Raw genomic sequence first — 25,666 nt, forward strand, 5'->3', positions numbered from 1 at the left:
TATGTAATATACATATACCTACATTTTAAGGGTGCAATTCAGTCATTCTAATTAATTTATAAAGTCGTGTGGCAATTATCACCACAGTCCAATGTAGGACATTGTCATCAGCCTTCACCAAAATCCCTCCCATTCACTCACCGTCAAATCTCCTCTCCTGTCTTCTTCCCTACCCAGCCCCAGGCAACCACTGGTCTGCTTTCTGACTCTGTGAATTTGCCTTTTCTGCACATTTCACATGCATGCAATTACACGTGGCCTTTGGTGTCTGGCATCTCTCCTTCAGTGTGTTTCTGAGGTTCCTGCCAGAGTGTGATTAGCTGAAGGTAATTTTGTATGACATTTTCCTGGGTTTTGACTGTGGCCCATCACATAAGTTCCACTTGTGACATCATGCCAGTGTTCACTAAGTTTGGATTTCAGAGCATTTTGAATTTTTTTTGGAAAAGGGACACTCAGCACGTAAAAGGTTGTGGAGTTGAAACCACTGGCACCATGCAGCTAGGATGCATGTAGGTACTAGTTTCAGTTCCATTTGAATAACTATAACACCAAAAGCTCAGAGAGAAAAAAAAAGAGCCTGAACCCAACTGAAAAGCTTCTACACAATGAAGAAAACAACAAAAGAGAAGGCAGCCAGTAGATTGGGAGTTATTTGCAAACCATATGTCTGAGATGGAATTAATACCCAGAATATACAAGGAGCTTACACAACTCATTAGCAAAATCCCTAAGCTAATTTAAAGCAGTGAACAAAGGACCTCTGGAAATTTTTCCAGAAAAGACATGAACGGCCAACAGACATAAGAAAGTGTACCTAACATTGCCACCAACCATTAGTGAAATCAAATCCACAATGGGGTAAAACCTCATACCTGGTAGGACAGCTACTATCAAAAAGAAGTAAATATCGATACCAAGGTATAGAAAATGCAAACTGGTGAGAAAGTCAGTTGGTACAGCTATTATGGAAAGCAATATGGAGTTCCTCCAAATATTAGTGATAGAATTACTGTATGATCTAACAGTTCGTCTTCTGGTTATATCCGCAAAGGGAATGAAATCAGTAACCCAGAGTTCTACCCTGTTGCAGCATTATCCACAATAGCTAAAAACAAATGAGAGTTTAGTTAACTGGTGAATAAATAAATGGTCATGTAGAGGTCACCTATCTAGCTACACAGTGGAAAATTACTGAAACCTAAAAAAGAAGGAGGTCCCGCCATGTTTAAACCTAGAACAAAATAAGTCAGACAGAGAAAGAAACCTGCATGACCTTATTTATATGTGGAATTTTAAAAAGTTAAATGCATAGAAAGAGAGGGTAGAACAATGTCTACCAGGGGCCGGAGGATAGAGGCATTAGGCGATGAAGCTCAAAGGGTATATACAAGTTTGTAGGATGAAAAAGCTGTAGAGACCTAATGTGTGGAGAGGTGAGTGTAGGTAATGATAACATATGGTATTAAAATATTCTGAGAGTTGGTCTTACAGAGTCTTACCATACAAAAAAAGCATAAAAAAGAACTCCATGAGGTGTGGTGATGCATACACTCGTGAGTGTGGTAATCATCTCATTCCATGCTGTGTGCACACCTCAAAACAGGAAGTGGTACACTTTGAACATATACAACTTTTGCTTGTCAGTCTTACCTCAGTAAAACAGAAAATAAATTTTAAACTAAAAAGTGGGGACTATGAATAATAAGAAAACAGTTGCTATTCGAGACAGGAGTCACAACCCAAAATGAAGAAAATAAAATGTTGATGCAATCCCCCAAAATAAAGCAAATTATGTGCTTAACAACCATATGGCACACACTTTTTAATCCCTCAGTACTACGAAGACTGCAGGTACACGAAGTCATATGTGGTAAACTCAGACTTTGCCTGGGCCCCTAACAAAATAGTGACTTAGACAAAACTGATCTCCTATTCCTTAGCAATGAAGAGTTGATGGTTGTTTATTTGAGGGAGGGGTTGAGTTTGTTTTTTTTTTTTTTTTTTTTTTTTTGAGACAGGGTCTCCCTATGTGTTCCAATCTGGCTTTGAACCCACTGTGTAGCCCAAACTGCCCTTGAACTCATAGCAATCCTCCTGCCTCAGCCTCCCCAGTACTAGGATTACAGGTGTGTGCCGCTGTGCCCAGTTGAGAGCTGATGTTTATTAAGTGGACATGTCAGGCTCTTTACTCACCTACAAAATTTCATTAAACCTTGTAACAGTTGTATGACGTCTATGTTCTCACTTTTGATATTGAGAAAATTAAGGCTCAGAGAAATTAACCAGTCTATCCAAGTTCACTCTGATCAAAACTGTCAGGCGCTGGAATGAAACTCACTTTATTGCTACAGTACTCTGTAGCAATGATTTATCTCGTTAATTGTTTTGACTGTAAATTATGGGTTTGTTTAATTTCCATTTAAGAAACTTCAAATTACTTATACTGATGTTACTTCTTTGATTGACCTCCAAGGTGCTTGATTGAAAATCACATTGTATTAATGTTTCTTGATGATTAATATATCTTTATAACTCATGAGAAGAGTTTCTTTCTTGAGGTGTTTTTTTTATTTTAAAGGAAGATGCCAGGGTGCATATTAGATGATGGAATTGCAGATTAACAAGTTGTTCCTCATATGGAAAGACAGACGATCAAGTTTTGTAAGTTTCTGAGAGTGTCGGTTTACCTGTAATTATGTAATGCTGCCTTCGTTTTTTATTTAGTGTCCTTAACCATCAATTTTATTTTTTAGTCTTTTGAAGTTGAAGTGATTTCTTTTGTATTTCTTAAGATTTGAGCTTGAACAGGTAACAATACCTCCTGCAGTTAACACGTATCAAACTCTTCAAGGCCCATCAAAGAATGCCTTCAACAGTATAGTTTTTTTGATCTGCTCATTAGTCTGGTAAAGAAGGCATAAAAAATATTTCCCACTCAGCCAATGGGAAGTTTAGTATTATTCAGTAGAATATAAATCACATCCTTAGTGCCGTAGCCAGAACACCCATCTTTGTGTCAGATTACACTTTTTGTCAGGGGCATTTAACTCTGTACTGTATTCTTCCTTGAGGACATGTTTGGAATTGTAATTTTTTATAAGTAGATACACTGTAGAAGAATTTCATATAAACTCATAAAGCTTTGAGCTATAAATCACCTTACATTGCAATTATCATAATGTTAAGCACGTTAGGATCCAATAACTGTTAGAAACTATTAAGGGGCCAGAGATTTAGCTCAGTGGTTCGGTGGCCTGCCTTGCCAGCGCAACGACCCGAGTTCAAACCCCGGTACCAAAAAACCTATTAACCGGTAAACTTTTAGTATTCCTGTGATAAGCACATGTAGAAATTAATGGCTTTTGATAGGACAGCATTTGCAGTTCTGAGAGATTTTTAAATGTGTAGATTTTTTAGTTTTAATTCTTTTAGTTGTACAAGTTGGCAATCTGTAATGATTGCATTCCTCTGACGGGGAGGCACATAGCTCATCTTAATTCCTTTTTCTCCCCTTCCTTTCCCTTTCCTCCCTCCCTCCTCCATCTGTAGAGCCCTTTCCTGTTTGAGAAAGATCTGACTCCCTTCTTCCTGTCGTCTCTCTGTTATGTGGCTCTTTATTTATACTTTGGGTTTCTCATGGAAGAGACACCACGCAGTACTGAAGCTTGTGTGTCTGATTCGTTTCACTGGTTTGTGATTTTCCCAAAGTGCATCCACTTTCCCATGATTTACTCAAGTTTATTCTTCTTTGTAGCAAAGTGGTGCTCCCTTGTGTGTAAACACATTTTCTCTATCCATTCGTCTATTGGTGGACACAGAGGCTGTTTCCAAGATTTAGCTATTATGAATTGTGCTGTTTTAATTGGGTCTTTCTGGATCACTATAATACGATGTCTTTAATTTAGTTTTTCATAACTTTCTTGTTAGTGGAAAACCAACCTTCTTTTCAGTCCCCTCCATGAGCTCTTGGCTTCATGGGAGAGATAGTCTAGGACAAGGGTAGTCATGAGTAAAAGCAGAGAGACATGGAATGGATAACATATGCAAATTCCAGGAGAATCATTTGTGTGGGTGTGTAGGTGTCGGCTAGTCAGTGTCCAGAGATGAGGTTTCTAAAGCACAAGAGAGCCTCTTCAAGTGTGATTTTTACATAATAGGTTGGTGAAGAGAAATAGGCCTCATTAAGTTGATTTTGCAAGAGATACTGCCTGTTTGATTTTTACCTAATTTAGGCATCAGAATTTGAACTCTCAGTAGGTAATGGAATAGCTAATATGGAGTTTGAAATTCTCTACGCATGTTAACTCATTTGACCCTCACAGTAACCTTGAAGGAGGTAATTTTCTTCTCTGCATTTTACAAATAAGGAGACTGTAAGACAGAGAAGTAATTCACCCGAGGTCACAAGGCTGGAAGGGTGAAGAGGAAGACTGAACCCCAACACTCCCACTCTGAACCCTTGCTCTTAATTAAGGAGAACAGCTAAATGGAGCTCACCCCAAATAAATTCAAGCCTTGAGGTTACAAAGTGAGTTTTTTAGATATTTGAATGCATGTTGAATTCAAAAGGTTTTGCTAATATTTATAAAATATTTTTGTTCATAAAATACCCAAACCTTTTTTAATTTGAAAAATTTTACTGACATATAAATGATACATAACAAACTGCACAAACCAAAGTGCACAGGTTCACAAGACCAAGATATTTAAACAGCCCAAATACAATTAACAAATGAATAGATAAACATGGCATATACAGCAATGATTCCATTATTTGGCCTTTAAAAAGAAGAAGGTCCCACTCTTTAGGACAACGTGGATGGATGTTAACTGAAGTCAGTCAGCCACAGAATGTGTACTGCATGCTTCCTATTAAACTGTTCCCTTAAAATAGTCAAAGATATGGAAATAAATAATAGATTTCTGGTACCGGGATGGGCTGAGGAACCTTGACAGGGTATATAGCTACAGCTACACAAAAGACTAAGTCACAGAGGCCTGTGTCTATAGTTAACAATATTATATATTTAAAAATTTATTCAGAGGGTAGGTATCATGTTGAGTGTTCAAACCACAAAATTTAAAACAACACAAATGATAAAACGAAGCAAAATGAAAGGAATAAAACAAAGGGAACCCTTGGAAGTGGCAGCTGCGTGTACTGCCTGGTTGTCGTGATAGTGATGTAATTGTGTACACATACACAAACTCATCAGGTTGCATATGTTACTTGTAGGTAGTTTTTGTATAGTAACCCAAAGTGAAGCTAGAAAAAACTGTATAATTTGATGTTTTGAGGGCCGAGGATTTAGCTCAGTGGTTTGGCTGACTGCCTCATATGTGCAAGGTCCCGAGTTCAATCCCTGGTACCAAAAAAAAAAAAAAAAATTCCTTTGAAATGTATGCCCTAGGGAAAACTTTGAAAAAAAAAAAAAAAAATGCCTTTGAAATGTATGCCCTAGGGAAAACTTCGTCACAACTGAAACAAGGAACAATTTTTTACCCTCAAAGACATGCTCCTGAGCCTGCTTATGCGACTCCGTCCACAAAAACACTGTTCTGTTTTCTGTCCTTATAGATTCATTTGAATTTTCTGGAACTTTACATCAACATAATCATACACTGTATTTATTTTTACATCTGGCTTCATTTATTAAGCATAATATTTTTAAATTTATTCATGCTGCAAATGTTTATTGATTGCTAGTGCTGAATGAATATTCTGTCACCAGAATACACCATGGTTGTTTTCCATTCACCTTTGGATGGATATTTGATTGCATTATTCTAGGTGGGTTTTTACAAATTGGCTGTTAGGAGATTTTATATGTAAGTCTTTTATGCATGTTAGGGGAAAGGAGCCAGGCACAAAAACTAAAACTATCTGTATTTTCACTTACGTAGGTACAAATCGAGGCAAGATTAATCTATACAATGAGACGTTAAAGTGCGTCTCCTTTGAGAGATGCATTAGTGACTGGGCAGGGGCCTGGAGGGGCTGCTTTGGGCTCTGGTAATATCGTATTTCTTCACCCTTGATACTGATTACTTTATGATTTCAGTACATGAAAAATCCAATGAGTATTATATTTCCCATAGATGATGGTCTTTGAGAGTATCTTTTACACTGATTGAAAGTTGAAATAAATACAGGCTACTGTAATGGTTGTGCTCAGTGCGGAGGATTTATTTCCCTGTGCGTGACTGCTATAGTTGTCGTGTTGTCTGTAGTCTGTTATTGTCCAGTTTCATTCTTCCCTGGGGCCAGCCCTGCACTTCCTCCTCTGCTGCCTTTGTGCCATTTACAGTAAAATGACTGTTTTAAGTGTGTGCCTTTCTGATTACACTACACACTTTGTGGGGGGAAGATAACACCTAACACTCTTGCCTCTGTGCTCAGTCTCTGGCACTGTTCTTGGTGCAGAGCAGTTGGTCAATGGATTCTTGGATGAATACCATGGAACTCCCTCACAGTTTCTGATGCATCTAATCAAAGTTTAGCCTCTGAGTCTTCATTATTTGTCTTCTGTTAAAGGATTTTTCCTCTATGTCCTACACATTGTTAATTAGGTGATGTAATGTCAACATTTTTTCTGCCTTTATTCTAAGCATCAGTTTTTCAAAGTAATAACATAGTTATGTAATAATAGCATACAATACGGCATAATTAATCACTTAGCACGTACACAACCTGACAACATGCCCACTTTACAAACAGAGAAACTTGGGTATAGAGATATTGATTATTTTGTCCAAGATCTCATGGCCAGTGAGTGGCAGTTTTCAGATTTGGACTCCAGAACCCATGCTCTTGTCTGCCCTTATCTTCTGTGTTTATTTATGCTGCTAATCATTGTGTTTCTTTGCTTTAATAAAATGTTGTATTTTTCAGAGTGGCTTTCTCGGAGCACTTTATATAAAATCCAGCATTCCCAGTACTCTCAATTATTCTCACCCTTTATTTTCTTCACAGCACTTAGCACCACTTGATGTATTGTATATTTATGTTTACTTCTGTCTTATATATCTCTCCCTACTAGAATGGTAGTTCCATGAAAGCAGAGCTTTTATCTGTTTTCCTTTTGGCTGTATTCCTGTCTCTTAAAATAAAACAGTGCATAGTAGATATTTAATAAATATTTGTTGAGTGAATGATCACATGCTTCCTAAAATCAACTTATGCTGTAACATGTGGTACTGCAAGGGTGGGAAATCTTAACTCTTTAGTAGCATCACTTCCTCCTCAGTATTGGCCAGAAAGGATCTAATAGGTGGCAGTGTGGACACTGATACATACTCCATGGGCGTGGTTGAACATACTCTGATAATTTTAACTCAGCACTTCTGAATATTCCCTGAAGGCCCTGTGTCATGTGAGTTTTTATTAGAGGAAATCACCCACTGACCAAGTGGAGCCAAAAGAGGTTTTTTTGTTTTTTTTTTTTTAATGACTTTTATGGAAGATTTCATGGCTGCTGTGTGGAGAGCAGATTTAGAGGGCACAGGGCAAACACGGCAACACATTAATAAAGCCATGGTGGTTAGTCATCCACTGGGAAATAATTGAAGTTTTGAGCTGTAGGTATGAAGATGGCTGTGAGCATAAGATGGGATGGATTTCAGAGTGAGAACATACAGGGCTCCATCACGGAGGAAGGAACACCTCACAGACTTCTATTTTAGGTAGTAGGAACTGCAAAGGCGGAAACAGGAGGTCTAGGAAGATGACTAATTCTGTTTTCAGTGTGACACACTGTATGTACATGTGGTATATGCCAGTAGAGCTATCCTGTAAATAATGAGAAGTTTAGTCCTGGAACTTAGAACAGCATCTGTGGCTACACAGTTATATTTTATAGTCATTAAATGCCAGAAGCTGCATTGGGAGATTATGTAGACTATTGCTGCAGTGTCAGTGGGTTTTAGCTAATCACCCAATATCCAAGGCTGTATGATTAAAACTGAAAAAGGCTCTAATGACAGGACGCTGATTGAGTGAAAGAATTGACAGTAAGACAAGTAAAACTTAGAAACCAAGCAAAAGCAATTTAAAAAGAATAGTGCATTGTAATACCATCATTGCCATCCCTGAACATTGGTGCCACCATTTGCACTGGCAGCCAACCATCTTTGGGCAGCAAGTCCTTCTACTGCACCATCCACCAGTGACCATATTGCTGTCACCACTGCTGCTGCTCAAGGCAGAAGCAATTCTCCCTGGCCAATAGGTCCTCTACAGGCTGCTGTTAAAGAATTAGGAGCATCTGTCTACTTGTATGACCTGGGGACCCAATTCTTGGACATCAGAGAAGCTTAAAAATCAAGTATCTGGCTTGTAAAAAGGGGAAACGTTGATGGCCACCAGGCAAGAATCCCCAGATGTACCTCCATTTAGGTCTTTTAGCTGCTGCTGCATGGGGGTTTGGACACCATGAACAGCCATGGAGTATCTTACTAACAGGAAGTTAAGGAGAACTTTCATAGGTGATTTGGGAGAAGGTTCACAAAAGCTATTGTCTGTTTTCGATTGGGTGTTCTCTAAAAGTAGGACATTTGGCCACTGGAGATTTTAGTATTTTTTTGTCTATGTGATGAATGAAGTTGAGTGGAACTTATGTCACCATTACAGAGGTAGTAGTCTCTCATATTACTAGAAGCGTAACATCTTTGTTTTTACCTCTATCCAGGTGTGCATATGTACTTGTCTTGTTTTTACTCTGTTTCATCATAGTCACAAATGGTCCTTAACCAAGGCACTGCTTTGTGGAATTGTTTATGATCATCAGAGAAATGCCATGACCCGGGTAGTAGCAGCTAGGCCAGCTGCCAGCTGCTGGCAGTTGGGGCTACTTTCTCCTGCCTTGGGAAGAAAAGCTTTGTCTTCTACTAAGAAAGTAAACAATTACCAAAATGTCAGAAGCTACACAGACAACTACAATAAAGTTACTAAACCCTACAATTTCCAACCATTAGGTATCACTTTAATTCAGGGACTGTCTCGCTTGGTTTTTCTTTTTGTTGAGACAAAATACCTGACAGCCAAAGTTAAAAGAGGAAAGGTTTATTGTAGCTCACAACTTGTAGAGATTTCAGCTGACAGCTTGCAGGCTCCAAGGCAGAGTGGTATAGCAGGTGGGCATTGCAGAGGAGAAACTGTTCATGGCAGGTAGAAGGCAGCAAAGTAGTAATCAGCAGCAAGCGACAGCAGCAGCAGCCCTCTTTCTTTGATCTTCTATCTAGGCTACCCAGTGGGTAGCACTCATACCCAGGGATGACCTTCCCATTATCACATCCAGAGCTGTGCCCAGCCAGTGGACTAATTTAGTAATCACATACCACTAATCTCAGGATCACACACTAATCCAAGCATCATACTCTAGATCCAGCCACGTCTAAAAAGCCCCACCACTGACTACCTGAGGCTTTGGGGAAACACCTAGATACAAGCCATAACAAAGATCATCAAACCTTCTCTCCAGTGGAACCAAATGTAAATATTTTAGGCTTTATGGGCCTTGGGGTCTCTGTTAAAAGTATGGATGACCCCTAATTTATAATTTTTTTCAACTTTATAATGGTGTGAAAGCAATCCACACTCAATAGAAACAATACTTAAGTTCCAGAATTTGAATTTTTTCTGGGCTGGCATACACAGGATGATACTCTTGTGAAGCAGAGCAGTAACAACAATGTGGAGCACGTGGTCAGCCATACCTTCATGAAGGTGAACAACCGATACTCTGCAGAGTACAGTTTTGCTGTGACATTCATAAATTACATGAGATACTCAATACTTTAGTATAAAATAAACCTGGTGTTCAATGATTTTGCACTGGGATTACAGGCGTGCACCACCATTCCCGGCTAAACAAGGAGTTTTTGTTTTTGGGGGGAGGGTCTTTTCTTGGGTTGTTTTTTTTTTTAACAGTCTCACTATATAGTTGAGACTGACCTGAAACTCACTATGTAGCTCAAGCTGGTCTCAAACTCACAGCAATCCCCTTGCCTCAGCCTCCCGAGTGCTGGGATTACAGGCGTGCACCACCACGCCCTGCTTCCAAAGTATATTTAATTGTAGTTTATTGCTACAATTGTTCTATTTTGAGTTGTTAATCTCATACTCTGCCTAACTCATTGTTTTTTGTTTTTTGTTTCTTCCGGTAGTGTGGATTGAGTCCAGGGCCTTAACACCAAGCTACAACCCCTGTCTTTTCTTTATTTTTTATTTTATTTTATTTATTTGTTTTTTGATACCGGGGATTGAACTCGGGTCCTTGCACTTGTAAAGCAGGCACTGGAAACACTGAGCTAAATCCCTGGCCCTCTTTATTTTTTATTTTGAGTCTCACTAAATTCTGGGTTGCCCATCCTATCCTGGGCTCCAACTTAGGACCCTCCTGTCTCATCCTCCCACAGTACTGGATTACAAGTGTGCCACCTCACCTGGGTTCGTCTTTTTTTTGGTACCAGGGATTGAACTCAGGTCCTTGAGTTTGCAAGGCAGGCAGCAGAGCCACTGAGTTGAAAGTCGGATAGGCAAACCATGATGTTAAGGAAGGTAGGTGCATTAAATGCAGTTTTGACTTACAATATTTTCACCCTGTGAAGGATGCAGTGCAGTGATCCTTCCCAGATGTTAGCATCTTGATCTTGAACTCAGACCCCAGACTGTGAAAAAATAAATTTCTCTTTTATAAATTGTCACTGGTATTTTGTCATAGCGCAACAGATGACCTAAGAGCCATCTTCCAATAAAACTGTCTGAACACTGACATATGAATTGCGTATCATTTTTGTATATTGTGAAACAGTACTCTGCTTTTTTTTTCCATCTATTTAAAAATGGAAAAAAAAATCCTAATCTGTAAGCTTTATAGAAAGGGACAGGGGTCCAGATTTGACTTGTCAGCTGTATGTGACAGATCTTTACTAGAAAAGCAATATTAATAAGGATCTATGTGACTGGAAAAAGAACCAGCGATTGTGCCTGGTTCAGAAGATAACATCGTGTGGAATAAGGAGTTATCACACCAGAGGTTCCATTTAGTTAGGTCCTCCTAGTAAAACTCAGAACGCATGTCTAATTAGGGAGCAGTGACAGGCTTCACCTATTACTTCAATTCTCTATTGAATTCTACAACAGATTTCTTCACAATAATTTTATTTGTTTTACAGTGCTGGGGATCCAAACAATGACTTTGTGCATGTTAGGCAAGTGCTCTATTACTGAGCTACATCTCCAGCCTCCTTCACTTAGATTTCTGAATTTTATTATCACCTTCACATAAGACCCTTCAAACTGGCTGCATATAAACCAGTGTACCTTGGTTTGGTTTTGGTTTTGATCCATTAAAATTGACAATCTTTTTGGTGATGCACTATACGATATTCACCCAAGAGGCCAAATCACAGTAAAGATTTTTCTTAACAACTTGTCATAAAAATGTAATTATTCTGAGTCATGTTTTGGTTTTTATCTGAGGAGTGCTTTGACTGATAGGGCTATATTTAGCCTCTTGACCACAAAACAAATCTACTAGCACAAGGCCCCCTAAGCAAATGGCAGTGATGTAGGATACTGTATGCGGCCCGTGGCAGCTATAGACTTCATGTATATAGAGCAGCAATAAAACCAGAAAAGTAAAGAAAGCTGAAAGCTGTTGTCACCTGCAAGCGTGTGTCAGCTATAAGGTCCTTTGCATGCAGTGTTGAGGAACCTGACTATTTTCCTGAAATAATTTGATTTCTGAGACCAGAAATGACAAGATCAGACTATTAGGGGAGGGCTTAGTCTGGTGACAGTGATGTGTCACTGGATTGGAAACAGCAAAAAGTGGAGGCAAGCAGAATAGTGTCAAGACTGTTAGGAATTACAGATTCTTCGTTAAGAGGCATGAAAGAGCTCCCTGAGGTGCAGTAGAGCTGCTGAAAAGAAACCATGTATTCAAGAGCCACAGTGGAGGCAGGAAAAATAGGGGCTTGGAACAGGCTGATTTGGATTGTGCTGGAGACAGAAAAAATGGTTAGAATTGCTTCCAGTTTCCATTATTTTAGTCAGTTGGGAAATCAGTGGCAACACACATAGAAACGGAGCAGAGAGGAGGCGAGTCGTGGAAACACTGCATCCTTCTCTCCTTCCAGAGGAGGGGGCTTTGTCTTCTAGTGCTGAGTGGTGGGCTGTGCTGCACCTCTCGGAATGAGGCCCTGTGTAATCACAGCGTGCGGGTTCCCTGGGCTATCTCTGTGAACCTGGCTACTGTAGCCTCACAGGGGAGAAATCTCTGAATCAGGCTTCTCGGAGGGGGAAATGTTCCCAAGAAAAAATTCTCTGTCCCTTCCTTGGGCATTCGTGTTAAGAACACATCCCCTACATGTCACAAAGAACTTTACCGAGAAAATACTTTGCTGTTTCTAGAACATACAAAATACTTTAACACTTAGGTGAGTACACATGTTAATGCCTTTTTCTTTGCTTAGAATTTCCTTTCTCCTGTTTCCACCCCGTAAACTCTTCATCTCTAAGCCCTAATTCTAATATTACCTTATGTGAAGCCTTCTCTACATCAGGCCTGGAATTATAAATTCTTTTATCTCTCTGGATGGTTATGCATAGAATGGATGCTAATTACAACAGATCAGTACATTAACTTCATAATTATTTATGAATTTTCTGATGGAACGTAAGCTCCACCGGGTAGAACTGTGTCTGTTTTGCTAACCCTGGAATTGCTGTGATACATACAGGACCTCAGAGTAGCTATTGTTTATAATCAGAAGCATTTACGAACATTGCACTAGAAAGGGGAGGTGCTGGAGGCAACAGCTATGCTTTCTTCCCAACCCTTTGCTCAGTGCCTAGCATCTAATGAGTGCTTAACAGATGCTTGTTAAATTAATGAAAAAAATAGTTAATCATCAGTAAATGAATATAAAAGACTTAATTTATAGAGAATTTATAAAGTCAAGTATCAGTGTGGCACAAAAGTAAGGAGTTTAGATGATCGGCTTGTGTTGTCCACAGTTAGCAACAGCGATTTGAGGATTCAGAACTTTCTTCCATTTGGGGCAGTTAGCTAAGATTTATCACACTGAAAAAAAGTTAAACATTCCTCAATTTAATAGTTTTCTGAAATGTAATTTTTTCTTGGGAAGCAAAAAGACATCTATTGAATGAACATATGACCATCTTAAAGCACAATTTACTTTATATAAATATAATTGTCCTGAAGAGATAATACAGTTAGACTTCAGTGTCTTTTATAGTTCTATGATTGAAATGAATTTTCATGAAGAAGAGTATTTCACAATGGCTTCATTTCAAGTAGATATCTTGCCCATTGTCATTTTCATTGTATAGTCCATTATTTCTGACAGCTGTCCTATTATAGTTTAGTTTATATCTTCTAAGTGCTGATTATTAGAGTCATATTTAGCATAATAATCTTTATGCTGCATTATATCCATGGGAAAAATATTATTCTTGGTTCAGACAATTTGAAAGTTACCTAAATGAAATTCTCTCTTAAATACCTATTATAAATGAACTTTATGCTGCTTAAAGCATGCATCACTTCAATTATAAAATGAAATCTAATTTTACTCCAATGTATCAATAGATAGTATTAACAAAAATACCAGTAATGACAGTTTTAACCTGCAGTAACAGAAGGGCTTCAAAAGATTCTCTGATACAGACTCACTCAGGGACATCAAAATCGAGAGTCTGATGCATATATAATTTTAAGGAGAAACAACTTAAGGGAAAATGGTGAAATTATTTTCTTTGAAGATACTATAAATATAAAAGAAGAGTGATGCAAATTTGAAAAATACTAACATCTTTATTTCTGAAATTGTAAAGTAAGTAAAAATAATAACACATAGAAAAGCATGGACAAAGTTTCTGGAAAGCAGAAATTAAACAATTAAAAATCATAGCAAGATCCACAGAATGAGGTATGAAAATGGAATTATTAAACCAGAAAGCTAAAGTACTGAAAAGTCAAATGTAGGAAGGAAAAACAAAGTACTCTGAATTGTAAATCAATGATGGAAATGCTTTATTTTAATGTTAAGATTAATAAAAATTATGCAAATGTTTTGCTATAGATTTTCTATTTCTTTTTAACTGTATTTTATTTCTCATATTCCCAAAAGCATTTTTATGTGGAATTTAAGTAGGAAATTAATCATTTCTTTGTTAATCTAGTTAGGCTTTCCCTTTGTGTTTTAATTTTGATGCTATCAGAATATCTTGCTAACCAACAATTAAAGTGTTGAAATTGTTTTCTTAGTTTTTTTCCAACCTGTACTAAAAAACAAAATATAAAACAATTTTTGTAAATGTGTGATGTGTCAGACCTTCCAGGCAGTCTTGTTCAGTTACCTCTTTTATGCTCGCCTCCCCACCTAATTGTTCAGTTGACACCTCTAGGAGGAAATACCATTTGGGCTTTAAGTAATAGAACTCTCAGTGGCTTTTTATAAACAGTAGGTCTGTTGTACAAATGCCCAAGGTGAGCAGTTCCAAAGTTGGTACAGCAGCTTAACGATTTCCTCAAGAGCCTGGGCTTTGTCTGTCTCTCTGAATCTCTGTCACAGGCTTAGCTTTCGCTCTTGGACTGTGGATCCGCTCAGCCAGCTGCGCGGTGGTTGCTGCTGCTGCCGCCTAGCTTTCCATCCTCGTCCCAACATGAAGAGGAAGAATGGGGAACAGGGAAGAACAGTTTCATGCTTCCTCTTAAAGCACAGACGATACCTTCTCAGAATCTTCCTCCGCTCATTCTTCTTCCTATTCAGGGCCAAAAACTGGGTCGTGTGTCCACGTCCTGGCCGCAGGAGGCATCTGGGCAGTGACTACCCAGCGTGTCCAATTTCTGCTGCCAGGGAGGTTCTGGTGGCAAGGAAGATGCCCTGTCTTCTAAATCCCAGTCCTTGGACACCTGCGGTCACAGCTGGGTCTCTGTTGTTCGTTAGAGTATCAGATACAGAAGGTCAAATTTATATGAAGTGCATGAACGTCGTAATTACTCAGAAAGCTCAAGATAACACGTGATGAGGTTTTCTATGAAGCATAGCTGGGAAACCATGCTCCCACACCCTTCCGTGCATGTGTGTCTCTGTGCACATGTGTATATGTATGTGCACGTACACGCGTGTACAGACACGTCTGCTGAAGGAATCTCTTAGGAAAGGAATTTGTTGCCGTCGATCCCTGCTTGTTTATCCACAGAAGTTCCAGAACAGCGTGATTCTGCTTAATTATTTTTCAGCAGCATTTGAAATTCTTCGGGGGCCTCTGATGGTGCCTGTAATGCACACCCATGACGGTGGCGTGTCCGTAGCTGATCGTGTCCCTCATAACCCTTTGAGCAGGCTGCTGCAGCACAGAGGAGGAGCTCCAGCTCCTGCAGGGAGACCCGCGCAGAGCCCAAGACACCTGTTATGTGGCGCCTTTTCCCCATTCCTGACAAATATGATCAGCCCCTCTCCCTGGTGAAAGTCTTGCAATTACGGTCACATCACTGTTGCGTCATTGTGAGTTAAGACTGAACGAGACATTTTGGTCATTGGGGAAACTCGTGTACAGGGTGAAGGAATAATTGGTTCGGGTTATAAACCCAAGACGTCCAGAGAGACAGTAATGAAATTCAGGCTTCTGCTCAACCTAATTAGATCTTTTATTAAAAGAAGTTCAGAATTCGTTCTAGAGACAGTTTGTTCTCCTTAAAAACTGTCTGTGTGCCTTAATCTTCTATTTCATTCAACAGGTATACTTTATAGACCAGAACTATTCTTGAAAGGTTACTTGTTGTGATTTTGTTACTTTTTCTAAAATATTTTTTCATGTTATGATTTAAACTAGAGATAATTATAGGAAAAGTTTATAAGATACCACACATTAACCTAAACTTTTAAATGTTGAGTATTTCAAAGAAAAAATGATGCTAAGAATATATTCAAAATGTTAGAGAGTTGATGAAAAGTATTTATTTTAAATATTTAATAATTTAAATACTGCAAAATAGACTTCGCAGTGTATACACATTAACAAACCGGTATGCAAATGGGGATTTCCACTATTCTTTGGTGAAATAATAGATGTTTAATTTGTCAGATATTCTTCTAGAAATTATCAAAAGCCACTTGGACTTTATTTGCTATTCTTGTTTTTTGGTTTTCCATTTTTGTTTTTGTTTTAGTACCGGGGATCGAACTCAGGCCCTTGTGCTTAGCGAGGCAGGCGGCAGAACCACTGAGCTAAATTCCCGGCCCTTTATTTGTTATTCTTAAGGGGAAGCCAAACTGAAATGACGGAGAGTATATAAAAATCATAGCTCTGACATTGGTTCCAGATGTAGTGATGGTTACAGGATATTTTTATGTAAAATATTTGATCATGGAAATTATATTTTATTTGCCATCAAAAACTAAGTTTAGGGCTGGAGATTTAGCTAGGTGGTGCTGCTGCCTGCCTCGAAAGCACAAGGTCCCGAGTTCAATCCCTGGTACTAAAAAAAAAGAAAAGAAAAGAAAAAAAGGTTTCTCTTGTTTCCTGGTTTGTAACAGTAGGTCACACATCTTCATGTTGAGGTGTGAGGATAGGTATGCTTTCGAAGAATCCCAAGTCCTAAGCTTTCTAGTCTTTAAAGAAAAACAAAATTATGATATGGAGTTTCTCTGAAGAGACACACCATTAAGAAGAGAATAATACTATCATGTAAAATTGGCAGATGTAAAGTATAAAATATAAAAACGATTAAACAAACCACAGAGACTGCGCTAAGGGAAACATTTCTTTCCTTGAGTTTCAATAAAGGAGAAACATTGGACAGCAGCAACTGAGGATCTTCCTGTCTTTGTGCTGTGAGATGGCCACTAATTGGACAGGGTGTGGGTGCACATTTGACAGGGAAGTGAAAAGCAGGAGTGCTGGAGCCCTTGCCAAAAGGTGCAACCGTCTCACAAGTCAGCAAAGTTGTTACTGCACTGGGAATCTGGGAGGAAGCCACGGTGCTGCCAACCTTGTGTGGCTTCGGAGCTCACTGTACATGTGAATAGAGTCAGGCAAAAACAGAATTCACAGAGCACATAGCCCAGTCGAAGGGGCAGACAGACCAAGACACCACATTATTCTCCCTCACTGCTCCAAAGGAAATACCTGCCACTGGATAAATGCTATCAAGTAATAGCATGATAGGAAGCACTTAATTTAGTAAATGCAGCCAAATGACAGCATTGAGAGCCAGTATTCATGGATGTCGGTAACACGCATCTCAAGAAGTGAGGATTTACAATAATAGTCATACTGTTTTAGTGGCAGTTTCCCAATAGCAAATACTCATATCCTTAATTTATCTATAATAGCTGTGTCCAAGAGATTGAAATGCAAAAATTCCTAGGGACTAGACTGGAAAGTCTAAACCTATTAATTTAAGAACTGGTAGACCAGAGATTTGGAAGCAATGACTTGTTATCCAAATCTGTCGTGCCTGTTTTTATCAATTAACCTTTATCAGAACACATCCATTTCCCTTTGTTAAGGTATTACCTCAGCTGCTTTTGTAATGCAGTGGCAGAATTGAGAAGTCAAAACAGAACAGAGCCTGAAATGTTTCCTGTTGGATCTTTTACCAAAAAAGTATGCTGACTGTTGGCACAGGCCATAGTGACCTCTAAAACACACATTCTGCATTACAGTGTTTGTATTCAGAATAAACAAGGTGGGCTAAAGTCAGATTTGCAGGCAGTGCTGCAAAAAAGGATGAAGGTTTTGGGACAGCCCTGGCGCAGCTCTTTTGTGTAATCTTGAGCAGCCCACCAGTTTTCCTCTCATAAGAGGCAAGTGAGGTTGTATATGTGGAGTCAAATGCAAGATTGTGTGGTCTTTCAAGGGTCTGTGATGGTCAGGCCAGGGAGCTGTGCCGAAGACAGTCACAAATGCATGCACCTCATGTGGCCATGGGAGCAGAGCTGCTCAGACACGCAAAGTATGTAGTCAAATGTAAATGTCCACAGTGACACACACAGATGTGCTCGTGGAGTATGTATGAGGCGTGATGACATATAAGGTGAAGGCTTAAACTTTAAAATGTATTTCAGTACAAGACCCATTGCCATCCATCACCCTCAGAATCCTCCCCTCAGTTCCAGCATACTTATCCCGTGGTTCTTGCTATTTCCTGAAGCAGTTCTGGACGTTTTCTTCCTGAGTGTCTTTACGAGTTGTGATCAAAGATTCTGTGGATGCCACTGCCCAAGGCCACCCAACAGAAAGGCAGCTCATATAAACATGACACTTTGTCCTCATCCGCCTTATTCACCAGATCGGGCATCTTGTGGCTTCTGGCTCTTCCCAAAGTCAAAAAGACCATGAAAGGAAAATGTTTTGAATCAATTCAGGACATCATTGTGCCCAGGACAGTACAACCGAAGACACTAATGAAAGAGGACTAACAGAACTGCTTGAGACAGCAGGAAGGTCTGCAGGATAATAAATAAGACAATAGGAAACAAGGAGAGAGATCCTTAGCAAATGGGGAGGGGACCAAGAGACGGGGGAGGGACAGAGGGAAGGGGAAGAGGGTGTGCTACATACATGCGCCAGCGCCCCATGAAGAATGTAGTCATTATGTACTGCAAGCATTTACTAATAATGATCGAAAAGTAAATTTAATACGAAAATGAATGTATCAAACAGAGCTTTGGGATAAGGGTGTTGGAAGTCACATAAACAGGAAATAGCCTAAACTATTTCCATCTGTTGGAGAATCAAAGTAAACATTTGTGCATTTTGTTCTGAGAAGTCCTTCCAAGAGGAAAAGTAACACTCTGCCCCCGCCCCCACCCAACAAGCTTCGCCACAATGTGCTGGCCGTGTAAAATCTTTTAAAAATCATGCAATACCTGTAAATGCCTGAAAAAAGCTTTAGGAAACAGCGACTTAATGTCCTAAGTGAACTTTGAAAGCTTTCTCTATCTATTTCAATAACCACCTGTTACAGAGCATTCACCACTGCCTGTATGGACTGTTTTGATCATCGCAGTAACTCTGTGATCTAGGGATTGTCATTATCATCCCAATATTACAGCTAGGAGAACGTACGTACAAAGATGTTATGGAGCTTAGTCAAAGTGGAATAGCTGCTAAATAGGAATCATGATTCAGAGCCAACTAATCTGAAGCCAGAGTCTGTGGCCTTAACTACTAAACACATGGGGATGTGATGCTGTATCCCAGCTATTTAGAGAAGTGAAAAGCCTACCTGAACGTGTTGCTCAATATTTCCCTGTTAGTTGAATTTTTTAAGCCTATTATTGGAAATGTCAGGAAAGAACCTAACAAAGATTTAGCTACCGAGGGACTGGTGAACTTCAGTGTAATCTGGCTTTATCCACAAGAAGTCTGCCACTGTATATTCATTACCTTACGGTGTTCATTACAGGCCTATCAGAATGTCTCCTCGGTAGCTGTTAATTAGTTGTCACTACCTCCGTGGCAACTGTTAATTAATTGTAGGTGCCTGATATAAATCAAGTGGTTTCTCTTCATAAACCTTCTGGAATTCTAACTTCTCGCCGGTAAAGGTTGGCTCCTCCAGGCCTGTGTGCATGTCTTCATTTAGCAGACCTGACAGAAGAGCCATTTACACTGTGCCAGAAGACTGGCTAGCTACCTGCACTCCCGGAGTTTAGATGGAGACGATTAGAAAGTAAGTGTGTAAGAGAAAAGTTAGTCTCAGTGCTAAGAAAATAAATCCGGGCTCGGCGCTAAGTGAATGCAAGGAGTATACTTTATTTGGAGGTGTGGCGTTTGAGTCTCTGAGGAGGAAACGTCGGAGCTGAGCTGAAGGAAAGAAAGATGGCAGTGCTAACGGTGCAGGCTTAGAAAGTTTACACTTTTCCAAAATCCGCATACCTCTTATGCTGGTATGTCAGTAAATGTTATTTGATGCAGTCAATTTCATTAGAAGCTGCCCCTTGAGATGACTAAATCAGCAGATGAGTGAATCTGAGTCAGCAGCAAAATAATTGGTTTGGACAGATAAAGAAGGCACCAGCATGACTGATGGAGAAGTTACCAGGCTTCGCGCTGGCCTGAATGTGTACCGGCCGCACCTGTGGAACAGGAGGGCTTTCTGCAGTGACCTCTCATGGGAAGTTCTCCAGGTTCTTCATCTTGGAGCGAAATCTTGCCCCTCCTTTGAGAATGCGTGCCTCTGTGTTATTCCCTTAAGCTGCCATCTCAGGAAACTCGAATATATTTCATCTTTGGATGTACTTTCATTATTTCCTCTCAAATGTGCAAATATATGTGAATCATATATAACAAGCTTCTTCAAACCCCAGTGCAAATGTCACCTCTTCTTGAAATGCTTCCTAATTATGGAATTGATATTTTCCTCCTCCTGACTTCCTGTGGCCTTCTACGCATACTCTTACATTAGTGCCTGATCACTCTGGAAGTCATTATTCACTTAAAGGCCATTCTCACTTAGAAAATAAGCCCTTCGGAGGAGAGGCTGCGGAGGATGTGCTGCACACCTTACACTGTACAGTAGCCCCTTGGATCAAAGCATTAAAATGTCAGTGCTGCCGAGGAGGAAAACCTTGCTTCCCAGAAATCTTTCTGACTCAGGTGCACACAGTACGGCCTGCCAGAAAGAAGCACGCACTATTTAAGAAAATGAATGTTCACAAAGAATAATAGATAAAAAAAAAAATACCATGGGTTCTATTTTATTTTTCTGAAAGTGTTACTTGTTGGTAAGCTCATAAAATGAAAAACTTATTTCATCTAAAAGGAAAATCTGGGGGGACAGTTTGACTGATATAGTTTAGCAAGTAGCACATGTAGGAAAAGCCATAGGCTGTGTTACCAGTTGTGGATAAGTAAGGACAATCCATTTGGAAAGTGTAAAATACAGAGCTCATATTGACGGCATCATTAATATGGATGAGGGCCAGGGATCTAGCTCAGCAGTTCCACCACCTGCCTCGCAAGCACAAGGACCCAAGTTCGATCCCCGGTACCAAAAGAAAGAAAGAAAAAAGGAAAAACACAACAGATTTGGTATTTATGCAAGATGACTTTCTGGGGTCAGGGATTTAGCTCAGTGGTTCTGCTGCCTGCCTAGTTAGATCACCCTTACATATATATATATATATGTATGTATGTAATATGTATGTATGTATATATATATATATATATATATATATACATATATACATATATATATTAAATAACCTTACACACATAAAATGCAAGTAGTCGTACTAGAAATTTATCTTCAGAAATGGAAGAATATAATGACAGAGAGAAAGTAGCGATAGTAATTTAAACTTGCTGTAAATAAGGTTCCTGCAAATAAAACAAGATAAATTAAAATAGAAGAAAAGATATTGGGAGTAAGATATTGTAAGATAACTAACACTTCAAGACATTGGCTAGAGAACCTATGTGAAAACTTTCTTCTTGTCCCCTTACAGCAAGAAAATTGTAAAAAATTATATATCTAAAATAACAGTAGGAAGCTGTCATAATTTTAAAATGTACTCTCTAGGTGACCAAAAGTTTCATAAGCAGTGGCCCACAATAGGATGGGAAAAGATATTTTTACAAGTCTTACAGTCTTAGAGCAGCTACCTGTCCCCCTCACATACATAAAAGCATTCAAACTTAAACTATACTGCGAAGAAAATACACAATTTTAATACATTGTCTTAGACCACACCTGGAGAGGGGTGTTCAATTTTGAATCCCACCTGACCTTCAGAGGTAGGAAATGTTTCTGGTCCTGTAGTGTCTCTCTCTGCTACTCAGTTATGTGGTTTTAATGCAAAAGTAGCCATAGACAATATGTTAACAATCAGACATGGCTCTATTCCAATAAGCTTTATTTATTAAAACCAAGGTGTTAGATTTGGCTGTCTCTCGAAAAATAAACATTGACAAATGTTAGAAGGCCTAAATTAATATTATTAGCCTATTTGGAAACCTGGAAATCCTATCATACAAGGGATGATTGAAAAGATTACTAACATTTAGTCTAAAAAAAAAGATAAATCCTATAACTAATAAAATTTGCTTTCTCGCACTCAAGTGCAAGATTCCATGCATTCCTTCGCTTAATAAAATTCATTTCGTTTCGATCTTCGATCACAAGGGAGTGCACCAAAAATCTCTTTTCAGTTTTATAGTATATCCTGCTTGAGCACTGCCAGCGGGAACCAAGAGCTCATAGAGTCCGGGGCCTTGTGAAAGGGCTCTGCTCTTCAGATTGTCGTGTTTTCGCTGGAATCGGCGCTGTTACTTGTGGGGCCTGGTGCTTGACCCTGCACCTTGATTCCTTCCAAGGCTTTGCTGCTTGTGTTTTTTACCTGTTGGGCCTGTGCTCTTAGAGCAAGATTAAGAGACTCCTGCACTGCTCAGTGGTGCCAAAGTCAGAAAATGCCTACCTGTCTCTTTGTGGGGCCCAGACACCAGCTCCCCATGCTTTCCCTAGGAGCTCGGTTCAGTGTGCAGGTTGGGTACCAGGGGAAGGTCTTCTCCCCACAACACTGGACAAGCTGCCCAGCTCCCTCTGGACTTCCAGGGGCTCCACACAGGCCCTTCTGACGTCTTGACACAGACTTTAAGATCTGCGTGGAGAAAGGAGTCATGCATTTATGAAAAGCTAACAATTCAAGAAAGTAGCAAATTCCGAATGACTCGTGGAAAAGACAGAAAATGGTGTGTGAGTGTTGGAGTAGGTGGGGAGTGTCATGTTTTTATTTTTAAACATTTATTTCCATTCACGATCTTTTACCTGACTGTATATGCATATAAGTGTCTTGCATTCATGGTAGAGTCAGTGTGATATTTGAAATGGAACTCACGGCCTCCAACCTCTGTCCCCATGAACCATTTCTTTCCATTCTTCCCATGCTACTAGTCAATCTAGAACTGTCTTCAGCATCTCCCTTTCCACCTCACACCCATCTGGTCATCGAAAGTAAAGCAGTGTTGTCTTTCTCTGTAGCATCTCTCCTGTCTTAACACCATGTTATTCATATTGCCGGTGCCTCGTATGGGGCCCCAGCTCAGTCCCACAGGGCTGACAGGCGGTCTTCTATCCCACTTCTTTGCTGTGGTTACATCCTTTGTCTGTTCCCCACACCATGCCATGCTGCCAAGTGAGCTTCCTAAAGTACGAATCTGCTCTCTTTCCCGCCTCAATACTGAAGGCTTCTTTTTGTTGCTTTTAAACTAACATTCCGGCTTCTTTATTTGAAATGTCAGGTGATAGCATGACCTGACCCTTGCCAACACATCATTTCTTACCCATTATTGGTTTTCTTATTGTTTATTACTATTTCTTATGGCTAATGATTCTTACCAACTTGTAGAATGGGCTATGATTTCTTTCACTTCACTGCTTTGAAATCTCAGCCTGAAATGGTCCGGTCCCCTGATCTCCTAGAGGCTGGCCATGTGCTCGGAAGTGAAGCTTTGTTTTCTGCTCCCGCCACAGAAGGCCAAAGAAGCACCTCTTCTTGTGTTCTCTTGCAACTTACCAAGGTATCTTCTATGGCATTACTGGTTGCACTTTTTCATTCTTTTAGCTATTTCCCTAAAGAGTATTATTCTTTAATATTGGGAACAGCTCCTTTCATCTTGACAGCCTTAAAACCTGGGAAATAATAAGGATCATTGTATTTCATCTTTGTAGAAATAACCTGAGCAATGAATGGATAAAGTCATACGGAATGGAAGAAAGCTCTAGCAAAGGCTTTGCCCTGAGGAAACATCTGTCATCTAGCACGTGTGAGACTCTGGGTTCCATCCTGAACACCACCCCCAAAAAAGCTGATCTCAGAAATCTCTGCCAGTCCCATGAGTCTTCATTTGTTGAATCAAGTGGCTTGGCCAGTTCTCTCATCTGTCAGCTTTCCCAGCAGTTCATCGCTTCATCTGCCTTGAATGCTGTCCTGCCTTGGCCTCCAGGACTGTGTGCTCCCATGGCTCTTCCTATGACTGCTCTCTTCTCGTTCTTCTTGTTGACTCATTTCCGTTCCTCACCAGCCTGTCGTCTGCTGATCTACAGTCATTACCCTGGTGTTCTCATATTCTCAAGACTTCGTGTGCCATTCCTACACTATCGAGATCAAAACAGCTCTTTCCTTGGTATCTTCTCTGAGCCCCGGACTTGTTGGACAGCTCTAGTTGACTCTCCGGTAGAAATCCCTGAGTTACCGAACTGCTGAAACTTACCATTCTGCAATCTGCCTAAAACCCTGGTTCACCTGACCTTTCTCATCAAGCACCTGTGGACTCCGCTCTGTCTCCCTCCTCACAGTCAGTCCATCCACAGAGCGTGTCTTGGCTGTATTTAGAACCCATCCACACCGGCCCCGCCGGCCTGACCACCGCCACTCACAGTTGGTTATCTTTCATCCTGTTCACTGCGTCTGTCACCAGCCTTTGAGCAGCCTCCATCTCGCTCAGAGTCAGATCCTGCGTCTCTCACTGAGCTGCTGCCTCCTCATTGTCTGACGCCCCATCAGGTCACCTGCTCAGTCCCCTTCCCCTTCACTCCTTCCACCACCCTGGCTTCCGAGGGTGCCCAGGAGTCAGGGAGAGCAACATGGCCCGGCTCTCCCGTCTTCTTCTCATCGTGCTCTTTCCTTGAATCCTTGGCTCAGACTCCATCCTCTTGTTGAGGCTTTTCCCCGATCGTCCTATTAAAAATAAAATTCCTAGGGCCGGGGATTCACCTGAGTGGTTCCACCACCTGCCTCACAAGCGTAAGGTCCCAGGTTCGATCCCTGATCCCCCCAACAAAAAATAAATAAAATAAAATTTTTTAAATCCTATTTCAATTATTCCTATTCCCTCTGGTACTTAAATTTTCTCCATAGCTCTTACAACCTTCTAATACACGATTTTGTCTTATGTTATTATTTTGTTTATGTCTGTCTTTCTCCGGCCAGATGGAAAGTTCTGTGGAACAGAAATTTTTATGTGTTGTTTCACAGCTATTCTCTAAACAAGCACATCCCCTCCCAGTGATAGTTTCTGGATGAATAAAGAATTCACACATAGTTTTTGCATTTATGAGTGTCTGAAAGTATCTGGATTGCATTAATATTTTGTTTCCTGTTCACAAAAATCCTATAGTTTCTTGCCGGGTGTGGTGGTGAATGCCTGTAATCCCAGCACTCTCTAGGCTTAGGCTGCAAGTTCGAGGCCAGCCTGGGCTACATAGTAAATTCAAGGCCAACCTGAACTACGTAGTCAGACCCTGTCTTTTAAAAAACAAACTAAAAGGTGCTATAATTTCTGTGTTCATTTTAAAGATGAAACTAAAATTTCTAAGGTTTAAGTCCGTGTTTCTTCAGCATTTTCCACTTTAAGATGCTTTAAGATTTTCTTAATGACAGCATTCTGGGTGGTGAGAGAGAAATCTTTCAGGAAACACCGTCTTGTATTTTGCTACATGTTTTATTTAATGGTAGTTTGAGAAATGCAGACCACATGTTCAGTGTGCTAGGAGGCCTCTAACCTTTGATACACTCCTGCTTGGGGTTTTTCAGTTGTTCATTCTCAATTCCTGCACCTTTAAGCCAGTATGTTTGGGAAACAAACAAATACAGCTTGTGTATAACTGAAGTTCATTTAGGG

The 25,666-nt window shown here is 39.9% G+C and overlaps 1 protein-coding gene across 7 annotated transcripts in view; it reads left to right on the plus strand.

Moving 5' to 3' along the window:
- The window catches only part of Lrrc7 (leucine rich repeat containing 7), a 463,114-nt gene that overhangs the window by 269,399 nt on the left and 168,049 nt on the right, over positions 1 to 25,666 (plus strand). The gene's annotated exons all lie outside the window — the stretch shown is intronic.

This window comes from Fukomys damarensis, unplaced genomic scaffold (assembly GCF_012274545.1).
Source record: "Fukomys damarensis isolate Sample0158 unplaced genomic scaffold, DMR_v1.0_HiC HiC_scaffold_33, whole genome shotgun sequence".
Lineage (NCBI taxonomy): Eukaryota > Metazoa > Chordata > Mammalia > Rodentia > Bathyergidae > Fukomys > Fukomys damarensis.